The sequence below is a fragment of the Podarcis bocagei genome, assembly GCF_964188305.1.
Source record: "Podarcis bocagei genome assembly, chromosome: 5".
Classification (NCBI taxonomy): Eukaryota; Metazoa; Chordata; class Lepidosauria; order Squamata; family Lacertidae; genus Podarcis; species Podarcis bocagei.
In genome coordinates this window covers 84064604-84077182 of record NC_138129.1, presented here as the reverse complement: position 1 = coordinate 84077182, position 12579 = coordinate 84064604, and the positions used below count along the sequence as shown (strand labels likewise).

The 12579-nt window shown below is 40.6% G+C and overlaps 1 long non-coding RNA gene across 1 annotated transcript in view; it reads right to left on the bottom strand.

Annotated features, from left to right (window-relative positions):
- Positions 1-12579, bottom strand: part of LOC308587174 — a 98313-nt gene that overhangs the window by 48168 nt on the left and 37566 nt on the right. Inside the window, exon 2 of the long non-coding RNA XR_014008262.1 lies at positions 2527-2685. This is a non-coding gene — a long non-coding RNA (uncharacterized lncRNA). The remainder of the gene's footprint in view (positions 1-2526; positions 2686-12579) is intronic.

Genomic DNA, 12579 nt, shown 5'->3' with positions numbered 1-12579 from the left:
AACACGAGGCATGTCCATGAATCTGCCTCATCCTCTGAATGCTGCATCAGTGGATGGGAGGCAGATGCGCATATTCAAGACCCAACCCTGAAATCTCTCTGTGTGTGTTGCCATGTGCACTAAGTCTGCAACTTTACCTGTGTTGAGCACAGGGGTTGAGACCGTAGGGGTTGTTTTTTTTAATTCATGTTTGCTTGAATGTGAATAGAGTACCTCACACATTGTTGAACTCTGCTTTATCAGGGTTGCTCTGCACAGAGGACTATATTCATTTCCTAACTCGATATGGGAACAGTCAGGGACTGAACATGTGGGGTGCCACACATACAGGTATCCCCCCCCCCTTTATTCAGGCTTTTTTGACCCTTAATTTGAAGACCTCTTTTGGTTGGGCAGGAGCTGTCAAGCTAGGTTTTTAGGTTTTTACTAGGTTTTTAGGTTTTCACTAGGTTTTTACTAGGTTGTTTTTAATTGCTTTCAACGTAAGTCCCTTTGGGTCACTTTGTGAGAAAAGGGACTAATAAATATTGATATTGATAACGCACATACATACTATACTATGCTGTTCCATTCTGTTTTGATTGAAATGGTTTTACTGGTTATTGTCTGCCGGTTGTTTTTATACTACAATGATACATTAAGAGTATTTATAGATTATATATACCGGGAGATTATGATGAAAGGTGGCTCAGAAATCATATAAACAAGCAAATAAATAACGATAATTGCATGGGGGGGGGACCCTGGGAGGAGCGCAGCAGAGGCAAAGAGCTTTTGGGGTGGGACAAGCTTTGCCCTACGTGTCAGGAATCTGATACAGAAATAGCAGTATATTTCCCATTAATGCTGCAACCCTGAATATACAGTGGTACCTCTGGTTACAAACTTAATTCATTCCAGAGGTCCGTTCTTAACCTGAAACCATTCTTAACCTGAAGTACCACTTTAGCTAATAGGGCCGGCGGCGGCATGATTTCTGTTCTTATCCTGAGGTAAAGTTCTTAACCCTAGGTACTACTTCCGGGTTAGTGAAGTCTGTAACTCAAAGTGTTTGTAACCTGAGGTACCACTGTATTCCCCTTGGAGAAGTCCTGTTGATCTTGATGGAGTTTACTTTAAAGTACGCAGACTTGGGATTTCGGCTTTATATAATTTCCAGTTTATGAGGCAGTTACAATTTGTATGTAAAAAAAATGTTTTTCCTTCAAGTAACCTCAGTGGTTCCCCCCTCCCCAAAAAAGGTAAGGCAGATGTTAGTTAACCACCACAGAGACACCCCATAGTGCTACCTAGAAATGCTAAGAGTTGTGCATGGGCACTTTGTATGTAAGCAGCCTGTCACATGCCATTGAAAAGCAGCCCAGTGAACTTTAAGATGGTGACAGCACTGGGAGCCAAGCCTTTGCTTCTCATTGCTTCTTGCTGTAGTAGTACTTGGATGGAGTGGGGTGGGGGAATAGTATAGGGTTGCAATCTGTGGCCATACATGGGGAGCAGTGTAGCCAGAGGAACAGCTAAGATGAGAAGAAAACAAACCAGGCAGGTCAAAAGATCCTGAAGTTTTTTTAGATAGGCACAAATTGTTTGTTCTTTTCAGTAGTTTTCCGTTCCTGAGCTAGCTGTCCGAGGAAGCCTAAATCTTTAATTTGCCTGCCTCTAACAGCTGCTTCTGATGACACCACAAAAAGATAAATTATAGCTTTCAGGCCTTCATTTCATTCCTTTCACCTATAATTCTTGAGTTCCAGACTGCCTGTCTGACCACTCAGTGAGGCTTTTTGAAACGAGTAGATCCCTTCCTCCCTTTTGATGAAGTAGGATGGGATGGAGAGGAAACTTCCTAAATATGCTTTGTATATATGCAGAAAAAGTAGGTAGTCTCAGAGACTTTCAATCACACAAAGCACAACCTGCTGGGAATATAAAATGGCACAAAGCAGCCTTCTCAATGATAAAGCTATCACCACCCCTGATTGTTGACCATGCTGGCTGTGGGCTAATAGGACCTGTAGCTCAAAACATCTGAAGTGCAACAGGTTGGAGAAGGATGGCTCCTTATTAGAATAAGCAATGTACCAAAGATACATAGTTCTTGTACCAGGCTATCCTCAGCTGCTCAGTGGTGTAGTGCTCATGCTGTTCCTAGGTTTTGAGATGGCTGAAGGGAGGTTAGATGAAATATGTGTTACTAGAGACTGCAAACACATTGAAGGACATGGTTAGCCTGTTTGTTTTCAATCTCTTTTGCTAATGCAACATTTATTGCTTTTTATTGTGAGGCTTTTAAACTTTGTTTTGGTGGCTTTTATTCTAAGTTCCTTTGAGGGTGTTTAAAAACAAACAGCTACTCCTGTATGCCCAAACAAACGGATCTCTGCAGCACCAAGAACTAGAAATGCCATTGTAAAAACAAAATCCTGAAATTGCAATATCAAATTCAGCATTAAAAAATCAAGCATGGTGTCTTTAGTGATGAATATTCCTCACCACACGTGCATTTGGATACAGTTCACAGAAACAACTTACTTGTGCCTTTTTCTAAGAATGTAATGGCAGAAGAGGCCATTGCATTGCATCTTGAAGGACTGATAACATGCCTCATCGGCTCCTTGTGAGCAGACACAGAAGATGCTGGACCAACTGCCTTGAGCCAACTTTGTCACTCGTCTGCCTCTTCCAATTCATCTGGGAAAAGAAAGAAAACATAATTAATACACATCTCTCTGTGTATTAACAGAAGCAGTGTGGATAAAGGAACATCATGAAATAGTTATTTGTTATTTTTATGCTCTACCCTTTATTTTGGAGCACAGGGTGGCTTCACATAATTTATTGTCAAAACAGCCATATACAGTAAGGCATAAATATAAATTACTCCACTATAATAAAATACAGCAGAGCAGCAGTATAGTTAACTAAGGGACTACACCCACAGCACAAAATAATTAAGAACCAAACAACAGTGCAAACAAAAAAGTCTTCAGATTGCATTTAAATATATTGACAGTGGGGGCAAACTGAATAGTGTGGTAAACAAGATAGGTTTGTGTAAATGTAGTTTGATGTAGTGTGTTTGTGTGTGAGAGGGCGGGGAGAGAGATGAGGAAGATGCGGAAGACGAGGATGAAGAGGATGAAGAGGATGATGATGCTCTGCATGTGACAGACTTAACCGTTCAGGGGTCCCTTTTAAAGAAACTTCATTCCCACCCCCACCCCCCAAAAAACAACTTTTTACAGGCACTCCTGCAGGTCCTGCAACTAAGCCACATTTTGTTTGTTCTGAATTCTGAACATTCTATCACATTCAAGTTGAGAGAACTCCTGGTGGGGCCATTCAGAACAGAGCAGGCTTGATTCCCAAGACGTTTGGTAGTTATATATTTTGTGCAGCACTATGTTTTGTACATCACCTTAAGATATGTACATGGAAATTAATTCATTAATCACCATTTCACCATAGCAAGGAAGACTGCTAGTAGATGAAGGAGAAAGTCATTGTAGGGATGCCCAACCCCAGCTTAATTCTTGGGACATCTTACAGCAAGAATAGCCAGCGTGGTGCCCTCCAGATGTGGCAGGCTGCAACCTCCATCAGCTGCTGCCATTGTTAAGGACAGGAGCTGAATTTCACAACATCTGGAGGACACCACAGGAGTGCTTGCTTGAACATGCAACCTCTGTATCTGTCTCTTTCCTATGTATTTATTTAGTCTGGATGATTTATATTCTGCTGTATGAACAAACCACAGGGCGATTTACAACAAAGTCAAATTAGATAAAAAGAATCTATAAACTCCATAAATAACACAGCCCTTAAGATACAAAACACAACTCACTAAAGGAGCACTTTACTAAAAACCAACAGCAGCAATGAATTCATTTATCTAAACAAGTCTCTTCTCCTCCAAGTGCTTGCCCAAAAAGATACATCTTATCCAGCCACACAAAACTACAAAGTGATAGGACCAGATGCACCTCAGCAGGGAGAAAGTTCTACATGTGAGGAGCCTCTACTGAAAAGGCTGTTCCCCCTGGTTCCAACACTACATTCTTTGTCCTGTAAAGGGACTACCCAGTGGGCCTGAACTTAAGAGCACATGCAAGCTGATTTGAAAGAAGGTATCTTTGCAGATATTTGGGTCCTGGACCATTTAAACATCAGAGCAAGTAACTTGAATTGGACAATTGCAACCAGTATATGTGTATGAGCTCGTCTTCAAGAGCAGCCCCACATACAGCACATTGCAGTAGTCCAGCTTGAAGGTCACAAGAGGATGAGTACCAAAATAGCCAGCCTATCCTTTAGAAATGCCCAAAGGTTGGCACAGGCACTTCCAGCCTCCAAGGCCACTTGGGCCTCGAGTGATAACAGTGGTTCCAGGAATACCTCTGAACTGCACACCTGCTCCTTCAAGGAGAGAGGAACCCCATCAAGAGCTTGTAATATTTGTTTATTTGTTTATTTAAACTACAAAAAAATTATATACTGCTTGATTGTAAAAGAACCTCAAAGTGGTTAACCAAAAAAACAAAAACAAACCCACAGTAAAACAATAACATTTCCACTAAAAAGGAAAAAAAACAACAACCCACAGCTGTAATTTAAAACATTAAGAAGGTTAAAAATGTAGTAAGATAGTCTGCTTGATATCAATAGGTAGGAAGGTCCAAAGTGTTGGTGATCATCACACCAAATGATCGAGTTCTTACAGATGCATTGCAGGTACTATGTGACATGTGTAAAAGTGCCAGTTCCACCAACTGTAGCAGTCTAGTTGGCACATTTGGGGTAAGCTGACCCAAGTTGTTAAAGGCTTTGTATACTAGCAGTAACACAGTGAGGTCAGCCCAGCAATATAAAGGACTGTTCTCTGTAGAGAGGGCTCCATGGCCACTCTAACAAAGAACAAGCTTTGCCCACCTAATTCCAATGGTTTCCTCAAGTGTACCTTTTCTTTATCTCATGTCTGTGAATAATTCCCACTCCTTCCTATGGGGAAAAATATAAGCATTTGGGGAGCCTGTAGTAAAAACAACCCAAAACCTAGCCTTCACAGGGGGTGCAATGGGAGTGGAGTGATACTGCCTACACCTCCAGAGGAATTTATAGCACAGAAACCTGCTTTTTCTCCTTTTCCTTGCATCAGATGTCACAATGATGACTATTTTCCTAGTTGTATGCTATAGCACAATAGCAGATTGAACATTGAATGAATTGTGATGCAAATTATGATGCAAATAATCTGTCACGCCACAGTCATATTTCACCGTATTATTTTACGTCTATCTTTTATTTTAATAACTGCAAAAACAGGTTGTTGGTTTTTTTAAAAAAATCAAAATAAAACTTGGCTTGTCAGGCACACTATATCTACTTACTTACTTACTATTGTAACCTACTCCCCTTTCTTTGAAGTGGTTTTTTTTCTTTTCTTTTAAGCATTGCTGTTGCTTCTTGGAAGTATGTTAAGCCATGATTTACCATGATACGTAAACCCAGTGTGTACACATATCAGGGTTGAGTTGTTTACTCTTGTAATGGGTCGGTGTGTCTGGCTGTTAACCAGAAGGTTGGTGGTTCGAGCCTACCTAGGGAGCTGCAGATAGCTTTGGAGTTGAACACCTCTCTCAGCATTGTGGCCAGTAGGAGGACTTTGTAAGCTCTTGCATTCATTTTCCCTTAAAGTCAGCTCATTGTTGCTGGGAGAATAAGCTTCCAAGCTCCACCCAGCCACATGGGAAGAAGAGAAGGGAGTGAAAATTTTGTGAGCCTGGGTGTCACTGGAGCTCTTTCCTGCTTGTGTATTTCTTGCTTAAACATAGGTCAGCATGATGTGCAGCTGCGGCCAATGCCTCTGCCAAAGAGATTGGCCCATTATGAAATCCACTGGTATGCTCTCATAGAAAAAACAGGTGCCTGCAGGAACACACTGGCAAAACAGCATCTAGCAGGATTGAGTATTCTGTGTCCTCCTGCCCATCAGCTGACATCACCAAGCAAACAGGTGGCTGTGGTTTGGGGGGAAATGACCTTAACTTCAACCACCCCTGGAAAGCCAAGATTGACCATAGCACTGGATGTTCCTTATCCCTGATATAAAACCTAGTTTGTAACACCCGCCTGTACTGTACATGGGTTGTGAGCTTTGCGTGTTTTGATGGGTTGCAAGTTGTATAGGCTAGCATTATGCCAACATTTCCAAATCTCCATCTGAGTGACAGGAAAGCAGAAGGATCTGTGACCTGGAGAGATGAGGACGTATGAAACCCCTGCAACATTTTATACATTACATTTTGAAATGTATGTTTATTTAAGCTACTCAGTAACACAACTTAAAACTGTGAATATAACCAACCTGCAACATTTTACACATTATATTTTCACATTATATTTTCACTTTTATGCTTAAGATGTTCAGAAGTCCAACTAAAAACTGTGAATGTTATAACGCTGTTTCAACGGATTGTTCTCGTGGTTAATTTTAGCTGTACTGGAGCCACATGTTGAAAAAAATTAAATAGAAGTTTTCCTGCTTATCCCACCCTTTAAGTCTGCAATTAAAATGCCTCAGTACGTATAATAACATGTACACTGGGTCTTACTTCAGAGTGGACACTTCTAGAATTGCACTAAAATAAATACTACTTGACATTAGAACATCAGGAGCAAAATATTCCATGTTATAATCTATATAGAGATTCAAAGAACTTCCAGATGTCAATCAAATTTGCAAATACTTAACAAAAGGGCCTCCTTTCAAAACCAAAGCTAGTAGTAGTATGCTCAACACACTTACACAATTGACTTTTTAAAAAGTAACTGTTCATATCAAACATTATTCAATACGCCATTTTTACCAGGTTTATTTCGTTGGATCAAGATATGATCCAAGATATGAACTTGGGCTTCACAATGTTAATGCATGACCTTAATTAGCTGACAAGATTATACATACATACATCTATGTGAACACTGCCTATAAACCAGTGTTTGTGTGTGTGTGCATGTGATTTTCTTAATCTGCAACAAAATCTGAGTTTGTGATATGACTTGTATACAAAACCTACAGTTCTAAAATCACATTAGTTTCAATGGAACACTTCCCTGTGTGTTTTGAACCACGGCCTTAATCTGCAGCACGGTAACATAGCATGGAAGCCCAGTGGAACTTTTTCTGGGTAGCACTCCAGCTTCTTTCTGAATTTCCATATTCCATATATATTTATATATATATAATGGTTACAGTCATCAAGGCCGCAATGCCTTCCATTTACACTGTGTAAGGAAGATTTTGGGCATCACATGACAGGACAGAGGCTGAAACAAAGATGTGTTCTTCCAAGCCCAGATTCCCAGCATGTTCGCACTTCTATCTCAGCGATGTCTACACTTGCTTGGTCATGTACATGGGGGGGGGGGGAGGCAGGATCCCGCAGGACATCCTTTACAGGGAGCTGGCCTCAGGCACCAGGCTTGTTGGCAGACCAACTCTGTGTTAAAAAGATGTCTGTAAATGTGACATGAAGGCTGAAAACATTAACCCTTCTATGTAGGAATCCTTTGCATACGACCGCAGTGCCTGCAGACAGACAGCCAGGTAGTGTATCCACAGCAATGACCAGAGGAGAAATGTCTACTGGGAGGAGCATAGAAAGAAGAAATACCATGGTGCATCTGCACCAGCCAAACCAGACTCCTTCATCTGCCCCAGCTGCAATAAAACATGTCTCTCCCGTTTTGGTCTCTACAGCCCCAGCAAGTGCTATAAGTGAAACAGTTTTGACTTTACCCCTGATGGTGCACTCTTCCATTGTCTCTCAAGACAGATGGATGCCAACAACAGTCTTCAAAACTGAGCAACTAAAAACTCTTGTCATGAAAGGTGCATTTAAATTTCTGATATGAAGCAACTCGGCAAATGTAATCTTACAATAAAAAAACAACAGTTGCTATGACTCATGATGAGGAAGACATACAATAAATACAAATATTTTGAGATTTATGAACACCCCAGTCCCAAGAAATTTTGTGGACCTGAGTTGAAACTTTGAATTCTTATATTTTGTTCAAGCAGAATTACCCAGATTTCACTGTTGTTGTTAATATAAGAAAAACAGATACAGATTTATATTACGGAAAGGAAAATGAGAAAATTAACAAAAGGGAGAAAAATATTTATACGTTAGAAACTAGTTCTTGCAAAACATTGCAAATAAAGTCATTTCCCCCATACCAAATGCATTATGCTGTCCATAGTGAAATAAATAAATAGTTAAATTTGATAAAATAGCAATATTTCAAAATTTGATGTGCCGTTTTGAAAATGGAGGGTCAGCCATCTTTCTTTCAACTAGTTGTGATACACGTCTTGGTGGCAGTAAGTAGATTAACAGTCAGTAGGTCAAAAGCTTTTAAAAAGAACTTGCAGGTTAGTCTCACTGACAAAATCCTTTAAATAGACGACTCCTGTAACTAGCTATGGAAAACTTGTGGCTGCCCAAATGTTGTAGGACTGCAACTCCCCCTACCCTAACAACTGGCCATGCTGATTGGAGCAGCAACAACATCTGAGTAGAAAAACACCTGGAGGCCCCTGATTACTGTCTCACAAAGCATATAGTCTAGGAACTATATGCCAAAAACAACAACAACTTCACTAAGCTAAAATGGGCATCTAAGTAGAAATAGTGGTGAAAAGAAGAACTGGTTATCTATGGGCAAGGGCTATGGCTAGGGGGACTGGGAAGGAAGGAGATGTGGTAAACCTCTAGGGCTTTTCAGCCAGATATTTATGAAATTTATGGCCATCCTCAGATTTGCCTTATTTGTATAACAAGTACCAGTCTTCATCTTTCGATATTCCTTTACGGAAAATCTGTAGTATCATACAGAAAGTGTTTTATGACATTGACATCTTCATTCTCTTTTTCCCCCAGTCCCCATTGCCTCATCTCTGTTCTCTGTGATCTTCCTTTCCAGCCCTGCTTTGCCATCTTAACTGCAGAAACCACCACAAATTCTAAGAGCCTAACAATGCAATCTTAAGCATGTCTACTTAGAAGTAAATCTCACCGAGATCAATGAGATTTAGCTAAGATAGTGTGTACAGGATTGCTGCCTCCACCTCTGCTTTGTAAAGGAATCAACTGAGTTCTGGAAATATATGCAAAATTATTTTATCTGCATAATTCATATATTGAGTTTCCTTGTTGCATGCTTGAAAAATATTTATTTGGCGAAGATCATGAACAGCCTGAAGTAAAAGGTTAGAGTGTGCTCTATAAAACTCTATTCAGTCTTTCTTCATGGAAGCTATCATGCCTGTAAAGTGTCCCTCTTTGCAGCTATTTTGTTGAGCTTAGTATATACAATTCTCATCTTCCTAAGAATGCTTTCCCCTGCATTTTGCCTCTGAAGCCTTGGACATCTTGCCAGCTCTGTATTCTTCTTGCTGGTGTTTTACACATGAAGTCTATTTTCCTCGAGCAAATGGGATCTTTGTGCCTTTGTCTCCTTCGCTAGCTTTCAGGCATGTTTTGGCAGAAGCTTTGACTGTCGAGGCACTGGAAAGGCAGGGAGGAGGAGGGACCGAGCAGTCATTTGTCAGCTTTTCCCGCATCTGTAATTTTTTGTCCACTCAGCACTATTAGAGGGGCTTAGAAAAGGGGAACTCTCATAGCTGGAGAGAGTCAAAAGCTTTTAAAAAGAACTGCCAGACAGTAATAGTCAAAGTGGGGAGGGGAGTGGGCTGGATTTAGGAGAAAATCCACTAAACGAACTGCAAGCTATAGGATAAGTATTCACACAGTTCTTTGAATTCAGACAAATGCGTGCTATATCTGCAGACTGCAGTAGACAAAGTTGCTGTAACCTTTTTTTACAAATATTGTTCGGAATCTTAAGATTCCCATATCTTCTCCACAGAAAGGACGGCTCTTCAGGGCATTAGAGCAAAGATGCCTTTTTCTTTTTACTCAAATTATCTTCACTTACCATCCAGGAATCTTTAGGAAAGCATGGGTGACTTTAGAATGGTCACATGAAAGCAAAGAATGCCCAGAACACTGTTCCTTCCTTTCTACATGGGGATCTATTCCAATATTTTATGAACTAGTAATGCTGATCTTTTACAATTTCTGTAGGTTGTTCAGTTCTGAGCTCCTGCTGTGAGCCGTTAATTAATCAGTCTGGCAAACTGAGGAAGTATCCAACTATGTAAGAAATTATTGCTCCAGTGACTAATAAGGAGGGTAGGAGTTGCGGTGATATATTTTTTTGGCAAGAAATAATGAGGCTTTACATTGTTTGCACTAAAACACATTGTTATCTCAATCTCTGGTTTAGCAGAAACATGAAAGGGCTCATCAATATTTCCCTTGAAAAGTCTAGACAGGAGTTAAAAGAGCTACTTCTCTAGCCTGAAAGGATCCTGTTCCCAATAATTAATAACAGGAAGCAAGTAAACAAGGTTTTAGTGACAAATGAAATGACAACAGTAACATGTGTCGAGTAATGTTAGATCCCAGTTGAGCAGCGCAGCTTAGTGTTAAGTGTATAGGAGCAGATTATGCTGTAGACATATTAAAATTCTGCCCAAGCCTAATGGAGGTAGGCGATAGCAGAAGACTTTGGGTTCAATGATAAAGATAATGCATGTTAATTACAGCATGAGATTCTTGACCTTTCAAAACTCTTAAACTGTTATAATCCAAGCACACTTCCTCCTTTGTAATTATTTAAAATACTGTGTCTTGCAAGGGAGTCTTTCATGTTTATTCAAAAGCAACCAGAAGGCATTCCTGACATTTCCTGGAACAAAAAATGTATATGTTGGAAGATAAGGAACAACAGGAACACACACACACACACACACACACACACACACACATATATAGTTATTAAAATCAAACTACAAAAACCTATGGAGAGGGCCGCTTGCACAACTCTTGTTTGTGTTCTGACCTTTTAAATCCGACAGATGTATACAGATGACTGGGCATCCAATGACACAGTGCATAGCGGTGCTTGAGGAATTATATCTCTGTGAGCAGACCTGATCCATACCACCGGAACTAATGTGCAGCTTGGAATGCAATTGGACAGTTTAGATGTACCCGAAATGCATTAAGATTAATATTTTAGCACAAAGTTAGTTTAGAATAGAATGCACATAAAATAGTTACTTAAATATGATTTTGATTTTTTAAAAAACAGATTAATGTGGGGAAAGGAATGAATGGGCACATGAATGAATACATGTGAAATATTGCACGGACCTGGGATAGCTCAGTCAGTAGAGCGTGGGTTCGAGCCCCAGGTTGGGCAAAAGATTCCTGCCTTGCAGGGGGTTGGACTAGATGACCCTCATGGTCCCTTCCAACCCTGCAATTCTATGATTCTATAGACTGACTCATCCAGTCCTAGCATATGGTGACTTTTCACTCAACCTCCAGGGTCTGTCTAGTGACCCTCATCACTCTGGTGCCTTAATACCAAGTCACAAGTATCAGATTCTGCATTAAATCTGTTCTTGTACTGAATTACCGCAAAGCAGGCTATAGGTGGGGCTGCATGTTTGTGGGTTCCTCATTTGTGAAATGCTCTTCTTGGGGAAACTTGCCTGGTGCCTTCATTGCATAGCCTATCGGCAGGCAAAAACATTCTATTCACGCAGGCTACTGGCTAATTAAACAGCCTATGGCCTTTTAAACTAGGTTGTGGGAGTATTATTTCATTTGATATTATGTTATGCATTTTTGTGTTTTTATACTGTAAACCACCTTGTGATCCTCATATGAAATGTGGTGCATTCATTAAATGAATGAATGAAGGTTTTTTTTTAAAAAAAGCAGATTTAGCAACAAAGTTTTCATTTTTCGGATATTTTGTCAATCTTTTGTTCCTTTTAAAAGCGAAAGGGAACAATGGAATCAATATGTTTCTGTTCTTTTAACTATCTGTCAAAGACGTTTGTCCATAGTCAATGGGCTTCTCCAAAACGTCTGTCTTGACATCCCGCTCCCAGGTTCAAGACGGCGGAAAATTACCTTTCTTTACTCTCTCTTCTGCAGGTTTAAACAGTCTAGAAAAGGTCCCCCCCCTTCTCCTGCTTCCAAGGGGGGTTCAGTAGTTTTAAATGATGAAAATTTAGTCCTTTACAAGCGACTTTCTGAACTCTAGCTTGCCGTGTCTTTGCTTCAATCTATCTACAAAAGCGGAAGGCGGACTTCCTGTTTAGACCTTCCCGCTTTTGGTGCCTAATTAAGAAATTTCACAGTCCAATTTTTCGTTCTACTCATGGGCAGTTGTTTGAAATCCAATTGTCCACAGGAAAAAGTCAGCGCTCTTCAGCAACAGCAATGCGGCTTCACTCCATGAAAGAAGCAGTCGATTCATAGCACCGCGCCACTCACCCCACGTCGCTCCGGATCCCCAAAACCGGGTTTCCCCGCGAGTGGAGGGGGCGCAAAGGTGCCAGCCGAATCCCACATCCACAGGCTTCTCCCACCTGTGGTTTTTGATGGGTCTCCGCCTCGCCGTGGCGGTTCAGACCCTGTTTTCCACGGAGCAGATTCC